Here is a 27,155-nt window from a genome sequence, read left to right as displayed (position 1 = left end):
GGGGGATTGGTTCCCATACCACCCACATGGATACCAAAATCTGAGAATGCTCAAGTCCTTTATATAAAATGGCATAGTACTTGCATATAAGAGATACATATCCTCCCATATGCTTTAAATCACCTCTAGATTACTTATAATACCTAACACAATGTAAATGCTATATATAAATAGTTGCTAGTGCATGGCAAATTCAAGTTTTGCTTTTTGGAACTTTCTGTAATTTTTTTTCAAATATTTTCAATCTGCAGATGGTTGACTCCGTGGATGCAGAACCTGCGGATACAAAAGGCTGACTGTACTACAAGTTTCTAGAACTTTTACTTCTCGGATCCATCCTTTAGAAATATTTCTAAATGTCCTTTAAAATATGTATCTTCCAGACCTTGGGTTAGGCAAAGACTTCATACACATGACACAGTCCATAAAAGAAAAAATTAACAACCTGGACTTTATCAAAATTCAGATTTTTGCACTTCAGGTGACATATTTAAGAAAATTTAAAGCCAGGCAACAGACTCAAAGTACTTGCAAAACAGATACCAAATATAAGACCTGTACCCAGAATTTGCACAGAACACTTATAACATAATAACATTCAAATCAAATCGAAAAATGGACAGAAGATGAATAGACATTATTGCAAAGAAGATATACAAATGCTTAATAAGCACACGAAAAGATGTTCAACATCACTGCCATTAGGAAAATGCATATTAAAATCACAATAAGATATTTCTCACCCGCTAGAATGGCTATAATAAATAAGACAGATAATAACAAATGTTGGTGAGGATATAGAGAAATAGGAACCCTCATATATTGCTGGTGGGAATATAAAATGGTAGAACCACCCTGGAAAACAGTTTGGCAGTTTCTCAAATAGTGAAAAATAAGTCTCCTACAGAGCTTGGCAATTCCACTTTTAGGTACTGACTCAAGAGAAACAAAAATGTATGTCCACACAAAGACTTGCACATGAATGTTCATAGCATCATTATTCTTTATAGGACAAAGCTGGAAACAACCTAAATGTCCCTCAACTGGTGAATGGATAGAAAAAAATTATTACAGGCATACCTCGGAGATATCATGGGTTTGGTTTCAGACCACCACAATAAATTTTAGCGAGTATCACAGTAAAGAGAGTCACACAAACTTTTTCGTTTCCTAGTGCATACAAAACTTATGTTTACATTATACTGTAGTCTCTTAAGTGAGCAAGAGCATTATGTGTAAAGAACAATGTATATACATTAACTAAAAAATGCTTTATTGCTAAAAAATACTAACCATTATCTGACAATTCAGGGTTGCCACAAAACTTCAATTTGTAAAAAACGGTAAAAAAGAAATATTTGCGAAGCTCAATAGAGTGAAGTGCAATAAAACAAGGTATGCCTGTATATCCTTACAATGAAATACTGTTCAGCAATAAAAAGTAATAATGTACTGATACATGCTACATCATGGATGAACCTCAAACTATTATGGTAAACAAAAGAAATCAGTCATAAGAAACCATGTGTTATGTAATTCCACTTGAATGAAATGTTCAGAAAAGGCAATCAAAGAGACAGAAAGTAGATCAATGATTGCCTGGGACTAGGGATGAGATGAAGAATTAACTATAAATGGCCATAAGTGACCTTACTGGATGCGGCGGGGGAGAAAATGCTCTAAAACTGATATGGTGATAGCTGCACCACTTGGTAAAATTATACCAGTAAACTATACGCTTGAAATGGCTGAATTTTATGATATATTAAATACATCTCTTAATAAAGCTCATAAAAAAATTCATGTACATAGTAAGAAAATGGAACTAAAGGTTCACATTAAGGAAACAGATTGAGTTAATTATGTGATTTATATAATAGAATGCTATGCAGCCATTAAAGTTGTATTTGAACAGTATTTAATAAAGACACAGGAGGGGAGGTGCCGTGGGCAGCCAGGACTCCTGGCTTGGCCATAACCTGGTCTGGGGCCGGGTGGGACCGCGAGGGCCCATGGCCGAGCCGGCTCCATTACCTCTGACTTTTGAGGATGTAGCCGTCTATTTCTCCGAGCAAGAATGGCGGAATCTAGAGGCATGGCAGAAGGAGCTTTACAAGCAAGTAATGAGAACCAATTATGAGATTCTTGTTTCTCTAAGGGACACAGGTTCGAGCCCTGGTCCAGGAAGATCCCACATGCCGTGAAACAACCAAGCCCGTGGGCCACAACTACTGAGCCTGCACTCTAGAGCCCATGAGCCACAACTACTGAGCCCGTGTGCCACAACTACTGAAGCCCACACGCCAACAGCCCGTGCTCCACAACAAGAGAAGCCACCGCAATGAGAAGCCCTTGCACCACAGTGAAGAGTAGCCCCTGGGCTTCCCTGGTGGCACAGTGGTTGAGAGTCCGCCTGCTGATGCAGGGGACACAGGTTCGTGCCCCGGTCTGGGAAGATCCCACATGCCGTGGAGCAGCTAGGCCGGTGAGCCATGGCCGCTGGGCCTGCGCATCTGGAGCCTGTGCTCCGCAACAGGAGAGGCCACAACAGTGAGAGGCCCGCATACCACCCACACACAAAAAAAGAGTAGCCCCTGCTCGAGGCAACTAGAGAAAGCCCACGCGCAGCAATGAAAACCCAACAAAAAATCAAATGGATGTGAAGTGGTGTATCAATGTAGGTTTGGTTTGCATTTCCTTAATGGCTAATCATGTTGAGCATCTTTTCATTTGTGTATCTTCTTTGGGGAAATGTCTATTCAAATACTTTGCCCATTTTTAAAGTGGGCTATTTGTCTTTTTATTGTTGGGTTATAAGTGTTCTCTATTTGTTCTGAATACTGAACCCTTAACAGATACATGATTTACAGATATTTCCTCCATTTCTTGGGTTGTCTGTTCCCTTTTTGATGGCATCCTTTGAAGCACAAAAGCTTTAAGTTTTGATGAATTCCAGTTTGTTTTTTCTTTTGTTGCTTGGGGTTTTGGTGGCATATCTAAGAAGCCATTGCCTAATCCAGAGTCACAAAGATCCACTCCTATGTTTTCTTCAAAGAGTTTTATAGTTTTAGTGTGTATATTTAGGTCTTTGATCCTTTTTTTTCCCTTCTTTAATCCATTTTGAGTTAATTTTTTTACACTGTGTGATATAGGGACCCAGCCTCTTTTGCACATGGATATCCAGTTGTCCCTACACCATTTGTTGAAAAGACTATTCTTTCCCCCATTGAATTATCTTGGCACCCTTTTGGAAAACCAATTAACCATAAATGTCAGAGTTTATTTCTGGATTCTCGATTCTGTTTCATGGATCTATATGTCTAGCCTTATGCCAGTAACACACTGTTTTAATTACCATTGCTTTAGGATCAGTTTGTCAATTTCTGCCAAAAAAAAAAAAAAAAGGCAGATGGGGTTTGGGGAATATTGTCATCTTAACAGTACTAAGTCTTCCAGTTCATGAACACGGGATATCATTTCATTTATTTAGTGCTTTTTTTAAGGACTTTTAAAATTACTTTCAACAACATTTTATGATTTTTATTGTGCAAGTTTCTTTTATTTATTCCTAAGTATTTTACTCTTTTTGATGTTCTTGTAAATAGACTTGTTTTCTTAATTTTTTTTTGAAAAATAGTTTTATTTTAAAAGATGCTGAGAGTTCAACCCAGATGAAGACTGAGAATAGGTGTATGGATTTCTTTTTTTAATTATTTTTTGTTGGAGTGTGGTTTGTTTGCAATGTTGTGTTAGTTTCTGCTGTAACGCAAGGTGAATCAGTTATACAAATACATATACCCTCTCTTTTTTAGATTTCCTTTCCATTTAGGTCACCACAGAGCACTGAGTAGAGTTCCCTGTGTTATGCAGTAGGTTCTCATTAGTTATCTATTTTATATATAGTAGTGTATATATGTCAATCTCAATCTCCCAATTCATCTCACCCCCCTTCCCCCCTTGGTATCCATATGTTTGTTCTCTACAGCTGTGTCTCTGTTTCTGCTTTGCAAATAAGTTCATCTGTACCATTTTTCTAGATTCCACTTATAAGCGATATTATATGATATTTGTTTTAGGTGTACGGATTTAAATAAAAGATAGTGATTCCTTTAAAAAAATAAAGACACAAGAAAATATTATGTGAGCATGTTGAGTGAAGAAAACAGACTACAAAGCTGTATATAAAGCATGTTCTTGATACGTTTTATCAAGTTCTTAAAAAGAATTGGAAGGAAACACATCAAGATATTAACAGATGTTTCTGACCAGTAGGATTATCGGTGACATATTTTTTCTTACTTTTCTGTATTTTCCAAATCCTGTAAAATGAGTAGTTTTCTTATATTTAAGAAAGACTTCTTCTTGAAGAATATTTTCATATATTATAAATATAAACATTAACATTTCTTTTTAATAAGACACATTCCTTAAAAAAAAACTCTACTCCTTAGGAGGAGACAGTAAGGAAGCAAAATAAGCATTCTCCTGCCTATCTCAACATGCCTATTGCCCATGGGTAGAACAGAAGACAGTGTTTAAAAATTTGGAAAATGGTGACAAGAAGAGTTACTCAAATGTCCCTTATCCTTTAGGAACCCTTCTACATGGTTGGTGGGAATGTAAATTGGTGCAGCCACTACAGAAAACAGTATGGAGGCTCCTCAAAAAACTAAAAATAGAGTTGCCACATGATCTAGCAATCCCACTCCTGGGCAAATATCCAGACAAAACTATAATTCAAAAAGATACATGCATCCCTATGTTCATAGCACTATTCACAGTAGTCAAGACATGGAAACAACCTAAATGCCCATCAACAGATGAATGGATAAAGAAGATGTAGTACATATACACAGTGAAATACTACTCAGCCATTAAAAAGAATGAAATAATGCCATTTGCAGCAACATGGACCTAGAGATTATCATGCTGAGTGAAGTAAGTCAGAGAAAGACAAATACATATGATATCACTATATGTGGAATCTAAAATATGACTCAAATGAACTTATCTACGGAACAGAAACAGACACACAGACATAGAGAACAGACTTGTGGTTGCCAAGGGGGAGCGAGGTGAGGGAGGGATGGAGTGGGAGTTTGGGATTAGCAGATGCAAACTATTATATATAGGATGCATAAACAACAAGGTCCTACCGTATAGCACAGGAAACTATATTCAACATCCTGTGATAAACCATAACGGAAAAGAATATGAAAAAGAATGTATATATGTGCATAGCTGAATCACTTTGCTGTACAGCAGAAATTAACACAACATTTTAAATCCACTATACTTCAATAAAATAAATTTTTAGAAATGTCCCTTATCCTTTAGGCAAGTCTTACTATTACTATGCAAGAAATGTACTCTCATCAGTAAAGGGCCTAAGAAACTTAGGAGTAGAATTTTTTTATCTCACAGAGCACAAAATTTATATATGGTAATTTATCTAGTCATTACTTGTAATTACCCCATATTTCTTCCAATTATTTACCTACTAATTTAAAAAAACAGTACCTACCTTTTCACATTATTCTCTAGATCACCTTTCTGGTTTCCACAAACATCTCTTGGGAATCAATGCAATTTTAAAAAGAAAAAAAAGTGCTAATTTTTGTTTGCTTTCATGCCCTATTCTGCAAAAGTTTTATTTTTTTAATGCAGCTGAATTTCTGGGTACAGCTCAGCTTACCATTCTACTTTTTAAAACTGTTTCCTTAAGCAACTCTGTAACCCATCTGACCCCATACACCTATCTATGTGAAGGTAAGACATTTAATTTTTCTTTAATAGTCACACAGCACAAAGTGAAAGTTTCCAAGGCCTTAAGTTTATCTTATCAAAACTAAATGTTTCCAGGACTTTGCTGGCAGCCCAGTGGTTAAGACTCCAAGCTTCCAGTGCAGGGGGTGTGGGTTCAATCCCTAGTCAGGGAACTAGGATCCCACATGCTGTGTGGCGTGGCCAAAAAATAAAAAAATAAAAAAATAAAAATAAAAATGAATGTTTCCACCATCATACATATTTCTTCTAAAAATGCTGCTACTCTCTTCTCCACTGCCTCTTTTTTGTTGTTTTTGGGGGGTTTTTAAAATTTTATTTATTTTATTTATTTTATTTTCGGCTGCATTGGGTCTTTGTTTCTGTGCACAGGCTTTCTCTAGTTGTGGTGAGCGGGGACTACTCTTCATTGTGTATGCAGGCTTCTCATTGCGGTGGCTTCTCTTGTTGTAGAGCACGGGCTCTAGGCGCGTGGGCTTCAGTAGTTGTGGTGCACAGGCTTCAGTAGTTGTGGCTCACAGGGTCTAGAGTGCAGGCTCAGTAGTTGTGGCGCATGGGCTTAGTTGCTCCACAGCATGTGGGATCTTCCTGGACCAGGGCTCAAACCCATGTCCCCTGCATGGGCAGGAGGATTCTTAACTACTGTGCCACCAGGGAAGCCCCTCCACTGCCTCTTAACAACAAATGATTTTGGCATATCCTTTGGAAGGAATCAAAACTCAATCAGAGTGAAAATAAGCTTTTTATTGAGCACTTCCATGCTCTTCCTCCAGATGCCCACTGTGTCCACCTCAGCAGGGGTCAGAGTACCTGGTTACCATTTACTTACTAAGTGTCATTGGGCAGGCTACTTAATCTCTCGTGTCCTCAGGTTCTTCCTCAGAAAAATGGAGATGACCATGGTGCACCTTGGTTCCTGAAGCTGCGGTGGGGCCGTGTTAAATGAGACAGCACATGTAAGGTATTGGCACACAGTCAGTGCCCAGTACTTACGAGCTAGCAGTTCTACTCGAAAAAGAAAACCAGCGTTCTACCCGTCACCCTTGGAAATGACTATTTTCCACATCTCACCCAACTGAATTTAAACCTGTTTTTCAGCTCAAGATTCTGCACTGTGATTTTGACATGATACCATTGTTTCTCTTCCTCTGACCTTCTCCACTCCAGCTTCCACCCCATTTATTTCAGAAAAGAGACCCTCAATAGTCTCTTTTCAGAACAAAAGAGATGCAGCTTCTTTTGTTGTGTCATTGCTTCAAACCTGGTGGAAGTCTGTATATTCCTTCCTACACCTAGAAACAGTCCACTACAACCATGCCCAGTTTCTTCCTCTACTTCCAGGTGCAAAACTGTTGTACAGCTTCCTTGTTTTTCAGAACAACGCTTGTTGCTGCTGACTGTGACTGCCCCTGAGAGCTGCAACCAAGTCAATTAAACAAAAATGTTTAGGGCATCGACCCTGTGCCAGGTAGTGTGCTAGTTGTTGGAGATTCATGGACATCCTATCCAAAACAAATGGGGGACACATATGCTACACCATGGTCTCTCTCTTGCTACATATCTGGGCAATGATACTGTCTGAGACGATTCAAGCATCATCTCTTTGTATAAGACAGTGTGTAAGATTCCCTACCCCTACCACCTTACTACCCCACCCCACTCGCATCAACCAGACACATCTTCTCTGATGGTAGAATAGAAATGTTACAGAATGTGGAACTGGAAGACCTTAATGACATCACCAGATACTTCAAATAACCTCTTGAGTGTATATTTGAATATACAATAGTCAAATATATATATATTTATATGTATATATATATATCTTAATTATATATATATCTCTTTAAAAAGATGCTAAAATCCCTGGTCCCTTGGCTCTGTAAATATAATTCATTACCATAGCAAATTCCAATAATCAACATAAGGGAAAATATGTAATTACTAAACATTTTCATAAGTGGGAAGCTAAAAAATAGTGCAAGGGAAACAGCCTCGAATGAAACATCATTCTGCTCTTGGTGTGCAATTTCAAAACAGGATTGCTGAAGAGCAGCATTGAATCATCTCAGAAATAATGGCAATTCTGTTTTGACCTTGATTCACTACCATGATCAAAGTAATATGTTTAACTTGGGAAGATTCTGAAAAATCTAAAGGTCATACTTAAAATTCTTGGAGTTCAAAAATCTAAGAAGTAATACTTTAATTTTAATATTCAAAGTGGCCACCAAATAAAGACAAAGGAAATGTCAACAGAATCATCATATGCCAAGTAAAATTACCTCACTTGCATATCTTGATATTCACCTGATACTCAGTCTTTCACCATGCTATTCATGTTCTAAATCTTTGATATATACTTTTCAACTTAACTTATACACTTATTTAAACTCATTCTCTTCCTTTAACAAATAGTTATTAAGCACCTGCTCTACGCCAGCTTCTGACTAAGCATGGCATACAATGAAAAAACAGGTATATCTCCTGATCTTAGGTAACTCTCAAGTCTAGTGGGGATACTCACTGTGAAGGTTAATTTTACATGTCAACTTCACTGGGACACAGGGTGCCTGGATTAAACATTATTTCTGGGTGTGTCTGTGGTGTTGTTTCTGGATGAGATTAGCATTTGAATTAGTAGACTGAGGAAAGCAGACTGCCATCCCCAAAGTGAGTGGATATCACCCAATCCATTGAAAGCCTGAATAAATCAAAAAGGTCAAGAAGCGGGAATTCAAAGTCTGCCTGTTTGAGCTGGGACTTCAATCATCTACCTTCAACTGGTACTTATACCAACAGCCCTCCAGTTCCCACCAACACCATCAGCTTTCTTGGGTTGCCAGCTTGCAGGTGGCCAACTGTGAGACTCATCAGCCTCCATCATCACATGAGCTAATTCCTTATAATAAATCATATATATCTCCTATCGGTTCTATTTCTCTGGAGAACCCTGACTCACATCAAACAGACATAGAAACACAAAGTAACCACTGCATTACACCTTGTTGCCTGCGCTGTGAAGAAAAACTCAGGATGCCCCAAGAGTAGAAAACAGAGAAAATATAATTCCTCATTTATTTGTCCATATTTTCTTACAACATTCTCTAAATGTCATGCTCTATGATAGTATATTATCCACTAAGATAAATGCAAAAGTACTAGGCTAAAGACTAGCATAGGCATACCTTGTTTTATTGTGCTTTGCTTCATTGTGCTTCTCAGATCTTGCACTTTTTACAAATTGAAGATTTGTGGCAACTCTGCATCTAGCAAGTCTACTGGCACCATTTTTCCAACAGTATTTGCTCACTTCATGTCTCTGTGTCACATTTTGGTAATTTTCACAATGTTTCAAACTTTTTTATTATTATATTTTATATAATTATAGTATATATTTTATTATATATATTTGTTATGGTGATCTATGATCAGTGATCTTTGATGCTACTACTATGACTTGCTGAAGGCTCAGATGATGGTTAGCATTTTTTAGCAAAAAGTTTTGTTGTTTTTTTTTGCAGTACATGGGCCTCTCACTGTTGTGGCCTCTCCCGTTGTGGAGCACAGGCTCCGGACGCGCAGGCTCAGCGGCCATGGTTCACGGGCCCAGCCGCTCCGCGGCATGTGGGATCTTCCCGGACCGGGGCACGAACCCGTGTCCCCTGCATCGGCAGGCGGACTCTCAACCACTGTGCCACCAGGGAAGCACGCAAAAAGTATTTTTTAATTAAGTTATGTACATTGTTTTTTCACTGTTATTACACACTTAATAGACTACAGTATAGTGTAAACTTTTATATGCACTGGGAAACCAAAAATTCCGTGACTCAATTTATTGTAATATTCACTTAACTGCAGCGGTCTAGAACCAAACCTGCAATATCTCTGAGGCATGCCTATATATTTTGATTTTGAAGTTATAGTTTATTTTCTATTCTGTTTTATTTATTTTTTGATGGGAGAAGGGTGAGAGAAAGTAGGTCATAGGGAATAAGAGGTAAAATAAAATAAATAAATGAAGACTAAAAGCAGGAAGTTTTCACTGCAAGAATAAAGTTTTACTAAATGCATGTGGTCCTAAAAAAGTCTTCTAAAACCAAATTGTTGACAAATAATTTTAAATTCAAAAAACTGTTTCTTGAAACCTCACTAGCTGAAGGACTCTCTACTAAATCCTGCCATAAAATGAAATTCATGAATAAAAATAATTATTTCCTTTAACACAACCTTATTTCCATTTCTATTATTTCCAAATTTTAATATTCAATTAAGTTTGCTGTGTAGCCAACAATGAGGAAGTACTGCTCTAAAAAGGGTTAAATAATTGTCATTCTAAATTCAAAGTACTGCATATCACCTCCCAATACCTACCATGCTCCCTCCCCACCAAAAAATCATGCCTTAGCAAAGAAAATATTTAAAGAAAATCTGGAATATTCATTTTGAACCTTTAGAAATGAAAAAAAAATAAAGTTGATAAAATGGCTGTATTCTGAACACCAAAGAACAATTCTTCATTATGCACCACAAAACCACAAAGGGGAAGGAATTTGGGGTGAGGCTGTGATGTTTGTTTGTTGCTGGGCTCCCCACTGGTAGTGCCCCAATGATGCTGCCATTCAGTAAGATGTCTGCTGCTAGTCTCTGGTCCTCTGCTCAAAAATCAAAGTGTCAGTAAAGCTTTGCAAGTTCATGAAGTGCTGATTCAACTGACATATGGGTGGTAACACCCAGGAACTATAGGGAATTCACTCACCCAATGTTAACTGCACACATAATAGTCGTAATTTCAATTCTTAGCTTTCCTCTTACACAAAAAAGGCGGAAAGAACACTATATACTGCTGTATACACATCACTGTTTATACTTACGTGGAGTTCTTCCAGTTTTGTTATACTTCATTCATGCTTGGTTCTCATTTGATTTCTCCTAGCAGATGCGGCCTATGAAAGTGATACCAGAAGGAGGTGCATGAGTGTGCATACATGTGGGTGGACTCAATATAGATTCTATAATGGCAAGAACCATTGCACTGGAATGGCCCAAATATAGAGTTTGTCTAATGGCTGTGAAACAATGTGAAACAAATGTGAAAATTCTTCTTATATGCAGAATATTTATTATGCTGGAATTGAATAGAATAAGCATTTAACATAGATTCTGGGAGGGACAGCATTCAGTGAAATGATTACTCCAAGTCTCAAGTTTATATTAGACAAATAGAAAATTCCCTTTCTACAAGGGCCGCAAACTAAATGGATGCTGTGTTATGTAATGAGGCTTTTCATAGGAGCCTTCCCTGGCTATCCACTAAAAAAAAAATTACCTGAAGGATCTTTTCCTGGAACGTTATTCCAACCTAGAATCTAGATATGAGCAAAGACCTTACCAGAACAAAATTCTATTATGTGAGCCTCGGAGATCATTTCTATTCTGGTGATTCCTTATGCAAGATGAGAAAAATTAGTAGGACAAAAAGATTTTAAAACTCAGAATGCAAAAAAAAATTATTTCATAAAAAGAGCACAGAAAATATTAAAAGCTTAGCTTTATGACTTGATGAATGAAATAATTACCCAAAGGTAATCAAGTTAATTACTTCAGTCTGTTTTTGTATTTGACTTCATTTTACCACTGTATCTAAGTTTTTATAGCTAATCCATAGTAACTGAGTACTAAGAAATATAAATGCTGAGGTTCTCAAACTCTTTGCATTTTAACTGATCATTACAACCAAGGCTGCATCCACATATCTATACTACATAGGGTTAAAGGAAAAATATTGAATATAACAAAGAGAAAAACTAAACATTTCTTAAATGTTTACCAAGATGTAACCATCTGAAATAAACATGGAATAATTACTCCTTTTCAAAAGTGAACTACCCAGAAGAATCCTGCAGTCTGCCATCTTTAACTGGCTTTGGAGATTATAAATAAGGGCAATGCAGACCAAAGGTGGCTTTTTAACTTTCCGTACTACCATTTAAAGGCAAAACCTAGAAATCTGAAGCAATAGAAAAATAAATGTAACTGGCAGTGTCTTTCAAGCTTGCAAATATAACCAGATGTAACCAAATAATTTAAAATAAGATGCCTACACTAACTTCCTAAAGAACAAAATATAAAACAAAATATTAAATGACTGTAAACAAGATGAAGTTTAGGCCTTAGGAAAGTGCTGATACCAATATACTATACAGAAATTCAAAATGTATCAGTAGAGGAAAATGATAAATTATAAGATTGGAGTTAAAAGAAAAAAAGAAAAGTAAGCATTTTTCAATCTTATCTTGACACATTACTGTCTGCATTTTTTTTTGTGGTACGCAGACCTCTCACTGCTGTGGCCTCTCCCGTTGCGGAGGACAGACTCCAGACGCGCAGGCTCAGCGGCCATGGCTCATGGGCCCAGCAGCTCCACGGCATGTGGGATCCTCCCGGACCGGGGCACGAACCCGTGTCCCCTGCATCGGCAGGCGGACTCTCAACCACTGTGCCACCAGGGAAGCCCATACTGTCTGCTTTTTTAGAAGACCCCAACAGCAACCAGGACTTCAAAGGGCTAATTCACTATGTGAAAAGTGAACAAGAAATAAACTCCTCCATGCCAAAAGAGACAGCAAAGAAAACTGCGAGTCTTGAATCTAGTGCTAGATAGATGAGGGAAAATAATTTCCCCAAGGAATTCATATCCACAAACTAGTCCTGAGATTAAAAAAACAAACAAAACAAACCCTTAAGCAGAAATCTCATTTAAATGTACCTGAGCCAATAGTGTCCAAGCTAGTAGTAGAATCAAAATATATTTCCCCTCTGGAGGAACTCACCTTCAACCTAGGCCTGAAAAAATTACCACCAATAAAGTTCTAGGGAAAGTGAGCAGCTCATAGTCAAAGATAACAAAACCTTAAAATGATAAAGGCAACATGAGCAATCAAGAGCAGCCACCTTCTCACTGTGTCCTCACTTGGCCTTTCCTCTGTGCATAGGTAAAAGGAAGAAGGATATCTCTGGTGTCTCTTCCTCTTCTTATATGGACACCAGTCTTATTAGATTAGGGCCTCACCCATATGACCTCATTTAACCTTAATTACATCCTTATAAGCTTCATCTCCAAATACAATCATATTGGGGCGTAGGGCTTCAACATATGAATCTGGAGGAACACAATTCGGTCTATGGCAGAAGGCAAAGATACTGATTAAACTAGATTAAGATGAGTACGCATAGTAAAACTGTCTGGGTATCCACTAAAATAATAGATATGGAGCTTATAGCCAGTGCCTTAACCCTCAAAATAAAAAGAATAGTAAAAGGGGATGGTAGAGAATCAACCTATTCAAAACAAGGCAACAAAGGAGAGTAGAAAGAGATAAAGCAGAACAGAAAATACATCATAATGTGATAATAAACCCAAATATATCAGTCTTCATTCTAAACATAAAAAGACTAAACTCTCCAGTTAAAAGCAAAGATCCAGCTATATGCTATTTACAAAAGACACATCTAAAAACATAAGAACATAAATCCAATTTGAAAGTCAAAGAGTAGAGAAAGATATATCAAGCCAATCAAAATCTATAGGGAACCCTAAATTGTTTTATTAATATCAATGAAAAAATTAAGTCAAACAGCACAACTAGAGACTTAGAAGGTCATTACATATGAAAAAAGGTTTAATTTACCATAAGAATATTTTAAAATCTAATTGTAAAGGCACTTAATAACAAATCTCAAAATATTCAAAGCAGAAGGTGAATTATGGAGATGAAATTGATAAAGCCATTGTTACAATTTCTCAGTAACTGAATGATCAAGCAGACAAAATAATTAATAAGGAATAAGAAGATTTAAACATCACAATTAAAATTTTCATCTATGGATACACATTGAACACTGCACCCAGAAACTGGAGAATATACATGATTTTCAAGCTACACATGGGACATTTATTAAAAAGAGAACATTTGCCCTAGCCCATGAAGATAACCTCAAAGAGCATCAGAAGACTGGTATGATAGTGACCACATACTGTGACCATATTACAAGTAGGCTGGAAATCAGCAACAGCAACAACAAACTATGTTTAGCAATTAGAAAACACCATTCTCAAGATGGATCTTGGATCTATGAATCAAAGAAACCATAGCAAATATTTAGAACTGTATGATAACAAAAGCAGTACGTAAAAATTCTGATAAGCAGCTAATGTGATGATTCAAGGACAACTCCTTGTCCTCTGATGAGGCAAGTTCACAATTAATGAGCTAAGCACCCAACTTAAGAAATTAGAATAATGGCAGAATAAACCTAAAAACATGGGAGAAAGAAAATAAAATAGCAAAAAATGAAGGACTTAGGGGAAAAAAAATGTAATAGTGATGATCGGCAAAGGCAAAAGTTGGTTCTTTGAAAAGATCTTTTCTTTGAAAAGATATATCTCAAAATTGAAGAAGGAGAGGGACTTCCCTAGCGGTCCAGTGGTTAAGACTCCATGCTTCCACTTCAGGGGCCAAGGGTTTGATCCCTGGTCAGGGAACTAAGATCCCACATGCCCGGTGGTGTGGCCAAACAATTAAAAAAAAAAAAAAAAAGATTGAAGGAGAGACAGAGAGTGAAAGAGCAACAGACAGAGACAGACAGACAGAAATCAGCAGCATCAGGAGTAAAAAAGAAATGGGACATATCACAGATGTGGCAGTGATTAAACAGATAAAAGGATATCACGGAAAACTTTATGCTTATACTTTATGCTTTTGAAAACCTAGTTACAATGACAAATTCCCCTTAAGAGTGAAATGAATAAATTATAGAATTCATACAATAAAACACTAAACAGAAACAAAAACAAATTACAGCTATGAAATTGATGAATTTCAAAAACGTAACAGTGAACAAATGAAGCAAACATAAAAGTATATAATACATATATCATAATTCCCTTTATGTAAAGTCCAAAAATAACCAAAACTAAAGAATAAGTTGCTTTAGAGATAAAGCAAGGGTTGCCTTTAGGTGGGGAATGGGTAAACTGAGGGATTCTAGGTATTTCATACTTTTTTTTTTTTTTTTTTTGCGGTACACGGGCCTCTCACTGTTGTGGCCTCTCCCGTTGCAGAGCACAGGCTCTGGACGCGCAGGCTCAGCAGCCATGGCTCACGGGCCCAGCCGCTCCGCGGCACATGGGATCTTCCCAAACCGGGCCACGAACCTGTGTCCTCTGCATCAGCAAGCGGACTCTCAACCACTGCGCCACCAGGGAAGCCCCTATTATACTTTTTAACCTTGGTGGTAGGTGCAAAGGTATTCTATTTTTTTTAACTTACAAATATGTTTTATGCACCTTTATATGTACAAGGTACTTCGCAACAAATATTCTTTTAAAAATATGTAGTGGGCTTCCCCGGTGGCGCAGTGGTTGAGAGTCTGCCTGCCGATGCAGGTGACACGGGTTCGTGCCCCGGTCCGGGAAGATCCCACATGCCGCGGAGTGGGCCCGTGAGCCATGGCCGCTGAGCCTGCGCGTCCGGAGCCTGTGCTCCGCAACGGGAGAGGCCCCAACAGTGAGAGTCCCGCGTACCGCAAAAAAAAAAAAAAAGAAAGAAAAACAGCAACAACAACAAAAAAAATGGATCAGGAAGACACTATACACTTCATGTATAGCATGAAGGAAACGGAAAAAATAAGCTACAATGATGAAAAGTGGATTTTATAGAGGTACACACTTAGGCAAACATTTTTCCCTCTGGAAGGCAATAGCTGCTATGCCTGGAATTAGCCCCTTTCCATTCCAACTCCCTTTGAATCTGTATCTTCCCAGGACCAACTTGGATCAGCAGCAGACAACACCCTCAGCCGGAAACTGTAACCAACACCTGGCACAAACGTTCACTGATGCTTAGGTAACTTTGAGCTGAAACCCTTATTTTGATTGAAACTTCAAGCATCTTTAAATGCCTGCAAATGTTCTTTCTCTAAAATTACCTATGCATTTGTTTTTGTTTAAAAAAAGACAGGAAGAGATGAAGGCACCTTCCTTTGGAAGGTAAGAGCTACAATAAAGAATCATGTCCCTTCTGCACTCCCTTCCCAAGGCAAATCCTTAGAAATTTTCGCATAAAAAAATGTGCCTAAAATATTTTTAAATGCTTTAATGATATAGATTGGGCTTCATCAATTGATAGAAAAGAAGTTAACCAAGAAACTTTGGTCAAAAACCCCAAAGGTACATAAAGCTTATGACTACAATGACGCATAAGGGTTTCAACTTAAAATTATTTAAGAATCAATTAACATATTTGCTAGGTGATTGGTACAGTGTCTGGCTGGGGAATTTTTTTTTTTTTTTTTTTTTTTTTTTTTTTTTTGCGGTACGCGGGCCTCTTACTGTTGGGGCCTCTCCCGTTGCGGAGCACAAGCTCCGGACGCGCAGGCTCAGCGGCCATGGCTTACGGGCCCAGCCGCTCCGCGGCATATGGGATCCTCCCGGACCGGGGCACGAACCCGTGTCCCCTGCATCGGCAGGCGGACTCTCAACCACTGTGCCACCAGGGAAGCCCTGGGGATGTTTTTTAATCAAAGTTGGGCCTGGGAGGATTATCACTCAAAGGAAATACTATTAATAATAGTGTTAATTATTAATTTCAAGAGATGACCACTAGATTACCCTACTAACTGCAAATATACACTCTTTTGCCCATGACCTGAAAGCTGTGTTAAAATCCAACATTCTCAACTCTTCATTACATTTTTAATGAATATGAATGAGCTTTCCAGTATATTAAGCTAGTTTCATGCTTGAGTTTTCTGAATCTTCTGACATACAGAAATGTGAACAAATCACTTTTTCCAATCCTGTCCGTATTTACTGGCACAGAGGCTAAAAGGCACTTCATCCTACGTGTCAAACTCAAAGAGTGAAACAGCTTGCTGTCAGCTTCAAAAACCATTTTTTACAAGCATGGCACACTGCCTCAAGCCAACTAAACACTAAAGCATGCCCACACTGCAAATTATTTGGAATGTTCTCCATGTTTTGTGGTTGCAAAAGTACCTATTTGTGGATCATCCAGTTCAAATCAGGGCCACATCTGACCTTAAACAGAAAATTCCCAGGAAACTGAAACTATAGTTGAACAAGATCCCATCAGTTCTAAAAGTCTGTGATCTCATGTTCATAGTCAAACATTTCAAATGTTATTTTTTTTTAAGCTGAAGAGACACAACATAAACTCTGTGAAACATGGTACTGTCTGTTTCAAGTAAACACTAAGAACTCACCCTAAATATACACATCATAGTAGCAAAAAAAAAAAAAAAAAAAAAGGAAAAGGAAAAACTTGCCATATGCAATAAAGTAAAGGGCATTTGTAGCAAATATAAACACATTTCTGGTAAACGTCTAGCAAATGACAAAAAGTCTAAAAAATCATTTCATTTCTAACTTTCATATGTATGCTAAAATGCAGCAGCTTCAGCTGTGGGACATGATAAGAAATATTCCAAAGCTTTGCCTACAGATTGGAGCACTGTATCATAGGTATTATTTTCCCAAGTATAAATGAGTATCTCTCTCAAATCAAATACTCAAGACATCATTTCACAAATTGGAGTACCAAAACTTACCCAAGGTTTGCCTCCCATGCCTTTGATGTCTACTCTCTAAGACCCAGACCTTCAGGGGAATGCCCTGAAGGTAATTACTGAAGTGTTAAAAGAAGAAAACACTATATTGACAAGCTAAATTTTACCAGGGATTCTTCTACTGGAGATAAATTACTGAAGCTTAAGAAATGCCTGATTCAATCATCCATTGGTGTGATAATTCGGTCCATTTTAAAAATATGCGGTTAGGATCACTGGCATATGGCTCCCTGGTCCAAGCCTTGTGTGAGAACAAGAACATGTTGGAAAATACAGCGTTTTTTTAACTTAACTGATAGTGATGAAATTGCTGAAGAAATGACAAGCCGTGGCAAGAAATGTTTTTAGCTTTTAGCTTTTAGCTTTTAGCTTTTGATCTTTCAGACGTGCTCTTCTTAGTGAAGGAGTATTATTGAGTCCCTGAACAGTTTTCCCTTTTATATAGAGATACATAAATATATGTATACCCATATCTATAAATAGATATGGATTTTGTGATATATATATTTGTGATATGTATATGTGATATACATATGAATATATATCTTTAGTTTCAAAAAGGATTATTCACAAAACAATCATCTCAATCAAATAAGTCACATACCAAATCTCAAGGTACTCATATTAACCCACACAGTTCTAGGAAATAAGTCACATCCACCTTAGAACCCCAAATTCTTACTGAATGCGGTACTTTCTGGCCTAGAGTCCAGCAAACTTAAGATAAAATAGTAACTGCAGTTAGGGTTTTAAGTATGCGACTTTTTCTAAGCAAATTTTTTTCCAAAAATGCTCAGTTTGCTACAAATTTTCAGAAAATGCTTGAGATGGAGAGTTCTTTTTTTAAAGTTTCAATTCTGGTATATTTGACAACAGAGTGACAAAACCATGCTCAGAGATGAAAACCTATATCCCAAACAAAATATTATCATATTAATGTTTATTCTGGAATGATTTTCTTTCAAAACTTCCCCACTGCACATAAGTTGTCTCCTACTGTATTCCCCATCTATTTTGGTAATATATCTTTCCACACACAAATTATATGTAAAGCATATACTTGAGAATTTAAATACTTAATGACACTCTTTTCTTTAAACAAGCTCCCACGTTCTGTTTTTATTTTTCAAAATAATCTGGACGATATAACCAATTACATCACTACAATGCTGGCTATGCAACACTTCACAAAATATAGGGACTTGCCATCAGCACCTCTGATTTGTCCCTGTCATCAGATGTATACAATGTGAGTGAAGAAGACAAAAACAAGAACAGACATTTGTGGTAGAGACCTGGGGGTGTGAGAAAATGGGCTTCCTTCACCCACAGGATACATGAAAAAAGAAAACTTAGCCACTTGGGCAATAAATGTACTTATATATTAGGTTTCATCAAAGAATTACACCTACTACATACCTCATCCAAGAGTAAAACTGTCTGAAGCAATGTCGGATTATGCAAGAAACATCAGGTTTTATTTATGATTCTTAGAAATACTACTCCTAAAATTAATGGGAGCCTTCTTAATCTAAGCTATAATGAAAACCAATAAACAAAGAGAAAAATCTTTTAAAAACATGACTGAAACCTCATCTTACCTCACTGAAAAAAAAAAAAACAAAAACAAAAAAACCTGCATCCTACTACAGGGATCTTTGCCTTTCATTAAGTGTTAAGACCAAGACTAAATATTTCATGGGGACTAAACGATCACTTGGAATACTTAGGTCAGCCCCGGGGGGCAAATTTCACAAAAATGCATTGTTAGGTTTTGTTGTACTGGTGGTTGTTTTGTTTGTTTTAGCACCCGAATCCTCCAAGATATTTTTTTTCTTTAAAAAAAAAAAAAAAATGTTTCCCAAAAGGGGAGGAGGAGGGCGGACGAAAATCAGTGCAACGCTGTAAACCGACCAAGGCTGAAAGAGCCACAGCACGGAAAGCTCACCCACAAGTAAAAGACAACCTCTCAGAACTGGTGGAGCTCGAAGGAGCCCTCGGACTTGGGCAAACGAGGTGAATTTCACCTCTGAAGAGTGAGGAGCCCACAGTGTAAAAGTTCAGGAGGATTCCATCCCCTGCCTCTCACTTCCAGTGCTTAGCATCTCGAGGGGAGAGCCCGGCAGAAAGAAACCCGGCACCGGGGGCCGGCAGCAGCGGAGCGGTTTCCTCGAAGGCCTCACCGCTCGGGCGGGCAGGGGACGGGGCAGGGGGCGTCGGGAGGCGAGGCGAGGCGGGACCCAGGGACACCGAGTCCCGGCCGGGCCCCACTGTGTGGCGCCGGCTGCCGAAATCCCTCTAGTCCAGCTGCAAAAACCTTCCCGAAAACCCCGAGCTTCTCCGGCACAACTTCAGTCTCACCAGCCTCGTCCCCCGCCACACACTCCGCCCAACCGCACACCCTTCCCACCGCGACGAATCAAAGCGCTCCCCGCGGGCGGCTACCTGTCCCTGGGGCCGGGGACCCCAAGTCTCACCTCATACAAAGGGCTGCGCGCGGGCGCCTGCGGGAGAGCCCGGGGAGCATGGCCCCAGCCAGTCCCTCCCGGAACTTTCCTGACATAGCACTTCTCTCCTCTGCTGCAGAAAACGACGCTTCGAGGCAGAGGAGGAGGAGGAGGAAGAAGAAGAGGAGGCGGGGATGGCGGTGGCGATCCAGGCGGCGGCGGCGGCGGCGGCGACGGGAGCTGGAGCAGAAAGTGAGGAGCATCGCGGCCGAGCGCCGCCGCCTCGCGATCTGCCGAGGGGTTCCCGCCCCCAGGGTAACCGAGCTCCCTCTTAAAGGCGCCGCGTTTTAGGACGGGCGGCGAGGGGGGAGGAAGCAAGAAAATAGGGAGGGAGCTTGCAGACACGGAGAGGTTCCAGGGGCCAGAACCCGGGCTGCCCCAGCTCTCCGCCGGGTCAGGTCGCCCCTCCGCCTGGGCCAAAACAGGGCAAGTGCTGGGACCTGGCACCGGCGGGCAGCCCTCGCCGTTGGCTTGCGCCCACGACGGTGTTGGAACTTCGCCCCTTCTCCTAATCGCCCCATCCCCCTTAGGGGCTTGTCTTCCCGCCTCCACAGAGGCACCGCCCACACCTACGCCCCCGAAGCCCGTGCGCGCCGCTGGAGACTGCCCAGTGGAATTGCGTTTCCTCCCATGTTTCCTGCTTTTTCTTCCTGTCTCCAACACAGTGTTGAGAGTCCCCCCACCCACCCCAGGAGTGCAGGAGACCGAAAAAACTAAAGACCAGATGGGGCCCCTAGACTGACCCCTGAAGGTGTCACTGGTGTGTCAGGGGAGACTTACCAAATGCCCTGCTTTACCATGTGCTCTGTTCTCTTCCAATGGCCAATGGCCAGGTGGCCTCCAACTGGACGTCTTGAACTATTGACTTTCATCAGCAAAGACTGGCTGTAAAGATCACCAAACTGAATTCAGGAAGGCCCTTAAGAAAAGATATCAACCTTAAGATCTAAATGATACTGGGAAATACTGCTTTCAAGTGACAAGTGATACTGTTTTTCCAGCTATCATCAACATTTGTGATCACTGCACAGCGGGATATGCCCAGTGTGTCGATGCTCAGAGACACAGCATCAGCAGCTATCAACACCTTAGGAAGAGACCACAGTAACAGTGGGTGTGGGTGTGGGTGTGGGCTTGCTTTTCTACCTCTTGACTCCAGCTCTTGCTTCTTCTTAGTACTGTGGGACTTCAGCACAGTCTTTTGTACCCTGTCCTTTGTAGCCTGCCCAGTGTCCTCTGGCTGAGGTGGAGGTGGACAGGCAATTGAAGATTAAAATCCAGCCTGGGCTCCAAAGAATGGGAGTGCTGGGCGGGTGGGGACTCTGAGGGAGAGGTATTTTGTAATAGACACAAAGGCAGTCGCATCACTTGCCTAAGACTGGACCTCAGTTTTTTCCTCTCCTGCTACTTGCTGTTGTGAAACAAGCACATGTTAACTTGTGGAGGAAGACACCTGGAAGACCATGCGCAGAAGGTTGGAGAAACCTTTCTTACCAGATGGAGAGGAAACGAATGTTGGGCTCTATAAAAGCAGGAGACATGGCCCTGTTTCACCAAAGGATAAGATGAGAGAGGAGGTTAGCAGTGAGCAAGAGTGAAGCTATACTGGTTTTATGATAAACTCCTGTGTAGTCAGGATAGTTGGATGTAATAGATACCCTACTCAAACTGACTTTTGAAAGCCTACAGCAAAGGAGGTTGTAATGTATTGACTCATATGCTTATAAACCCCAAGAGTAGAACTGGCAGAAAAAAAAAAATGCTTTTCAAAATCCTTGATTTTCTAGAGGGGTGGGATAGGGAGGATGGAAGGGAGACGCAAGAGGGAGGGGATATGGGGATATATGTATATGTATAGCTGATTCACTTTGTTGTACAACAGAAACTAACACAACATTGTAAAGCAATTATACTCCAATAAAGATATTAAATAAATTAATAAAATGTTGCTTTTTTTAAAAAAAGGTAAAAAAAAAAAAATCCTTGCTTTTCTCCAGGTGCTCAAAGAGTGTTAGGACTCTGTTTCTCTTCATATCGTGGTTGTGCTTTCATTGCACTGGCTTTATTTTCTCTAATCAGGGCCTAGACCTACAGCCGCAGGTTTTCCCCCTCCTCCCACCTCCTTAGCAATTGGTCCCATTAACAAGAAAGCAGGCCAAGGAATGAGTCTCATTGGACTTGCTTAGATCCTATGCCCATCTCTGAACTAACCATTATAACCATGGATTGGTATAATTGGTATAATAATAAGCAGGTAAAGTCCATAGTTGGCCTATTCCCCACACCTCCCATTCCCTAACACACACACATACACACAGCACCTACCTCTCTGGCTACTCTGCCTATAGCCTCTGGTTCAGAAGAATGCAAGTAACTGACCCAGCCAGCCACATCCTTTCACCTCAGAAGCCACTCAGAAGAGCCTCAGTGATGTTAACAAACCACTTGCAAACAAACAATACCTAAACTGTAATTGTATTCAATAATTTTTTCCCTAAATCATGCTACCTCTTCCTCCACACGCCCCCCACAACCCCACATTCATTGTTAATTCTTGTGTTATTATGTGATCAATTCATAATAATATAAAGAGTCCATGGATATTTCTTGCTACCCATATATTCATTCAACTTGAAAAAGAAATGCGGCCTATGAATAATCACATATCAGAATCCAAATGACCCAGGGCCCAATTCCATTTCCAAACTCCAGTAAGTTCTTCTTTTTCTTTTCAGAGATAGCACAGAGGAGTTTATATTTTGCCTACCAAAACTGCCAAATAATTTCAGCCTTTTTTCTTCCCACACGAGAACTTTCCTTTGGTTGCTCATAAAAATGTTTAATGTATTCTTCACTTCTGTATTTATAGAAGAAGTTCATAGATATTATACACAAATAGACTTAAAAACCTGGAGGAAACTTTAGGATTAACCTAAAACAGCCCCCTTCGTTTTAAGGAGGAAGAAATAAAACGTAAGAGATTGACTTGCCTAGGGTCACAGGACAGCATTTAGCTTTTGTGATCTGCCCTGCTCTGTGCTAGGCATCTTGAAAAGTACAGAAGCAAAAGCATGCAACATAATCACTGCCCTCAGAACGGTTAAATTTAGTCAAGGAGACATAACTGTCTAAGATATAGGACAATTACAGAGCATCACAGTATATCACATGATTTAGTGTAAAAAAAAAAAAGTGTGATGAGCTCTGCGTGTTAGCTATAGGCACTGAAATAAGAGACACAATGAGCTGAAGTAGTCTGGGAAATGCTTTTCAGCCAGGAAACAACCTGATGGCCTTTTAAAAATGCAGAGAAAAAAAATAATGGTTTTCCAGGTAAGAAGAGAAAATATGAGCAGGATTGAGGGGGAAAAGATTTTGCCATGTGTTTGGAACTGAAAGGAAATCTGCACTGTCATGGTTTATAAGAGTGTTTCAAACTGCAGGTCATGAAATCATTTTAGTAGGTTTTGACTAGTATTTTTTAATTAAAATAAAAAATATTAAAGTGCATCACACTTAATAAGATTATTTGTTGAACTTGTTTCATTATCTTCTGTGTTCTAAGTTATGATATAAATTTCATTTCATACTTCTGGTCACTTTCAAAAATATTTCAAAACACATAGTTCTGAATCCAGATAGAATGAGTGTGAAACTCTTTGTAGCAAAACAGTGAGTGAATAACATCTCTCCAAGCATCATTTTCCATATGTACAAGAGATTTCCAGCGCAGTCTTTTGCACAGATTAAGACCTATAAATGGTACCTCTTGTTTGCTGGCTAGATTGAAGAGTTTCAGCCCTGGCTGCATATTAGAATCACCTAAAGAGATTTTTCAAAATACCAATGTCTGGAACCCACCCTCAGAGACCCAGACTCAGTTCTGGGGTAGAGTCCAGGCATCAGTAAGTTTAAAAGCTGCCCAGGTACAGTCATGGCTGCAAACCCATGGGCTGGACCCATAACTGAACACGTCTAGCACCTGAGAAGCATGGTGATACTCTGTCTCTCTTCAAGGGGCATATTCACCTTCTTGATTTACGTTTCTAATTCTCTACCAAGCAATAGATAGCATACTGATTAGTCAGCAGAATTCTAACTACTTTCTGCTCTGAAAGTCCTCAACTGTGGTACAATCCACTCATCATTTATCTCAGTCAATAACACAGCATGGATGCTGAGTCATAATCTCTTATGTGTCTCTCCACATGTACAATTTATGGTCAGTTATCAGCATACAATAGTTTCTGGAGGTGTTAAGAAGCAGTGCCACCAAAAATTCCCTAAGGAAGAAGAAAAGAGCTAGAAGCAAATGGCATTGGAAATCCATAAGCTAAATAATTAGCAAATGACTCATTACATTTCAGTTATTTTCAACCTGATTTTTATAGTTTAGCTTCTAAATATAGTAATTAGTGATGTGCTTTTTGTAATTTCACATTCAGTAATCCCTAAGTGTTCATATCTCATACATTTTCCCTTGTACAGTCAACTCCTTTGTGTACGAAGCAGGAGAAGCTTTCTTCAAATACAGATTGTCCAAGAGATTCAGAACCACTGGTATTCTGCCTAGTCATTTTGTCTATGTAGATCTTGACTTTTTTTTCTGGTTGGAAAAAGGAAATAAATGTAGCATAATTTTGAACCTTGCCAATGAGAGAGAGCAACTAAGAAAGAAAAAGAAAAAAACTAAACCCCAAAATCCAACACCCAGACATTATGTGTGCCATGATATGACAAAATCAGTACCCAGAACCACTATAAGGTCTTCTTGCCTGAATCTAATCAAGCCTCTAGACCTAATAAGAAATACAAGGGACAAAGGATCAAGTTTAAAAACCACCTCAAGGAAGCAATCAGTCAAATTTAGAACGTTGAACAGTCAATAAGAAAAATGACCTTGGTTCTCTATCAAATCAATCGCATGGAAAAGCAGGGGACCAATTATAAAAGAGTGAAAGAGATTTAAGAATCATAATCATGAAATGCAATGTGTGGACTTTGTGTTCTCTTTTGACCAAAGCACCTATGAAAAGAACCCTTGGGACAGTCAGGAAAATCAGATTATAGACTAAGTCCAGTATTAGGTACTATAAATGAATTATTCTTAATATTGTTAGATGTGATAATGGCATAACAATTATGTGTAAAACAGAAATGTCATCAGAGGTACCTACTGAAGAATTTTGTAATCCTGCAAAAAAAAAGGAAGGAAGAATAGATGAAAAATGATTGATAATTTTTGAAGCTGGGGGAGAGATACAGGGAGGTTTATTATCTTATACTTCCCATTATTGTGTGTATTTGGAAAGTCCCCTAATAAAGTTATTTAAAAAAAAAAACCTTGTCTTTGATGTATTTGATGTTGAGTTGACCTTTTACTAAAATCCTTCTCTTGGTTTTGCCAATAGGGCAGTGATAAATACATATCAGTGTGAGCCTTGGTGCATCTTGAGTATCTTTAGAAGCAAGGATTTAGGCTCAAAAGTCTTTTATTATAATATTTTTGACCAGTATTTACTGGTCACATTCAAAGCATTGTTCAAGTCAGTGCACACTGGAGACAAAGCTCCAAAGCCAATCCTTTTGCTAAGGGATCCCTCAGGGGCATAGGGTTGGACAAAAAGAGGGCCTCTGTGGGAAGAGTACTCAACTACCCAACACAGCTTGCCCTCTGTATAACACATGCCTGCTCTACAAGTGTCTCTGTGCCCCAATAACTATCTCCAATGACTAGCTTTGGTTGCCTCCACCTTGGAATGTCCATGGTAAAGTCTACAGGTAAGTCCATAGAGACTAACTGCCTGGATGTTTCTATTTTTTGGTAAGCTGTAGTGGAGACATGATCTCTTAGCCTTTTCCCTGCCCCCACTTTACCCCATCACACTATTTCCCACCCCCTACAGCAGATGCACACTCACACATGAATGTATGGACACACACATACCAAGTAAACATTGCAGTAGTAAGATGCAGCAGGCCAAGACCAGTGAGAGGAGATAGAGAGCAGCCATTCAGCCTGCTTTCAGTCTATGTCTTAGGCCAGTGTTTCTCCAACACTGGTGTGTGTGTGTCTATTGGCATATGATTTCACTTTAGAAGGGGGTAACCTTTACTATGTGTATTTAATTTGTTATGAATTAGAAAATATAATGAGCACATCAGTTTCCTGAGTATTACTTCTTTAGATGAAGCTAAGTTGTTGGGGTTTTTTTTGTTTGTTTGTTTGTTTGTTTTTTTGCGGTAGGCAGGCCTCTCACTGCTGTGGCCTCTCCTGTTGTGGAGCACAGGCTCCGGACATGTAGGCTCAGCGGCCATGGCTCACGGGCCCAGCCGCTCCGCGGCATGTGGGATCTTCCCAGACTGGGGCACGAACCTGTGTCCCCTGCATCGGCAGGCGGACTCTCAACCACTGCGCCACCAGGGAAGCCCCAACGAAGCTAAGTTTTAAAAAATATCAATTAAAAAAAACCTAAATGAACAAAAGTATGGCTACTTTGAGGATATCACCAAATTTGCAAAGGTGTTTCATAAACAACTGGTGTTTCATAAACAACAAGAGTTTTGAAATTCTACCTTTATCTATAGAAACAGAAAGAGGTTTCACAGCTCACACAATGCTAGCCCAATTGAGCAGGAGCTTCACTAGAAGTGCAAGGTAGTGTAGTAGGTAAGTAAATCCTTTAGCATTTAATAATCACAAGTTCTACTTCTAGTGCCACCATGATGAAGGGACACAAGGCAATTATTTAACCTCTTTAACCCTCACTTTCTTCATCTGTAAATTGAAAATAAGAATGAAGTGTTACGAGTATTAAGACATTCATCTAAAACACTTAACAGTCTCCAACACAAAGTTAATGTCAATGCATGTTAGAGCCATCACTAAAGGCACAGAGTATTCTTTTATCTCATTCCCTTTTAGAAAGTTGTAGAGTAATAGGCAGCTGATTTGAAAATTTTCCATTCAGAAATATACCTAACAATATTCAAACTACTGTGAGTAGTTTTTTTCAGCATGAATTTTTTAACAAGTGAAGTAGTTCTTACCCTGCTGATAGTAAGTTTTATCACCTTTTATCTCTCTCTCTCTCTCTCTCTCTCTCTTTTGCTTTTTGTGGGTTTTTTTGGCCGTGCTGCAAGTCTTGCGGAATCTAAGTTCCCCAACCAGGGACTGAACCTGGGCCCTTGGCAATGAAAACATGGAGTCCTAAC

The 27,155-nt window shown here is 39.3% G+C and overlaps 1 protein-coding gene across 1 annotated transcript in view; it reads right to left on the bottom strand.

Annotated features, from left to right (window-relative positions):
* GPR63 (G protein-coupled receptor 63) overlaps positions 1-20,157 on the bottom strand; it is a 48,333-nt gene extending 28,176 nt beyond the window's left edge. The window contains exon 1 of the mRNA XM_082633757.1: positions 19,911-20,157. The gene's annotated coding sequence lies outside the window, so the exon portion shown is untranslated. The remainder of the gene's footprint in view (positions 1-19,910) is intronic.
* Positions 20,158-27,155: the final 6,998 nt, after the last annotated feature.

This window comes from Mesoplodon mirus (genome assembly GCF_964341445.2).
Source record: "Mesoplodon mirus genome assembly, chromosome: 10".
Lineage (NCBI taxonomy): Eukaryota > Metazoa > Chordata > Mammalia > Artiodactyla > Ziphiidae > Mesoplodon > Mesoplodon mirus.
The sequence above is the reverse complement of the archived record's forward strand: the minus strand, read 5'-3'. Positions and strand labels throughout refer to the sequence as shown.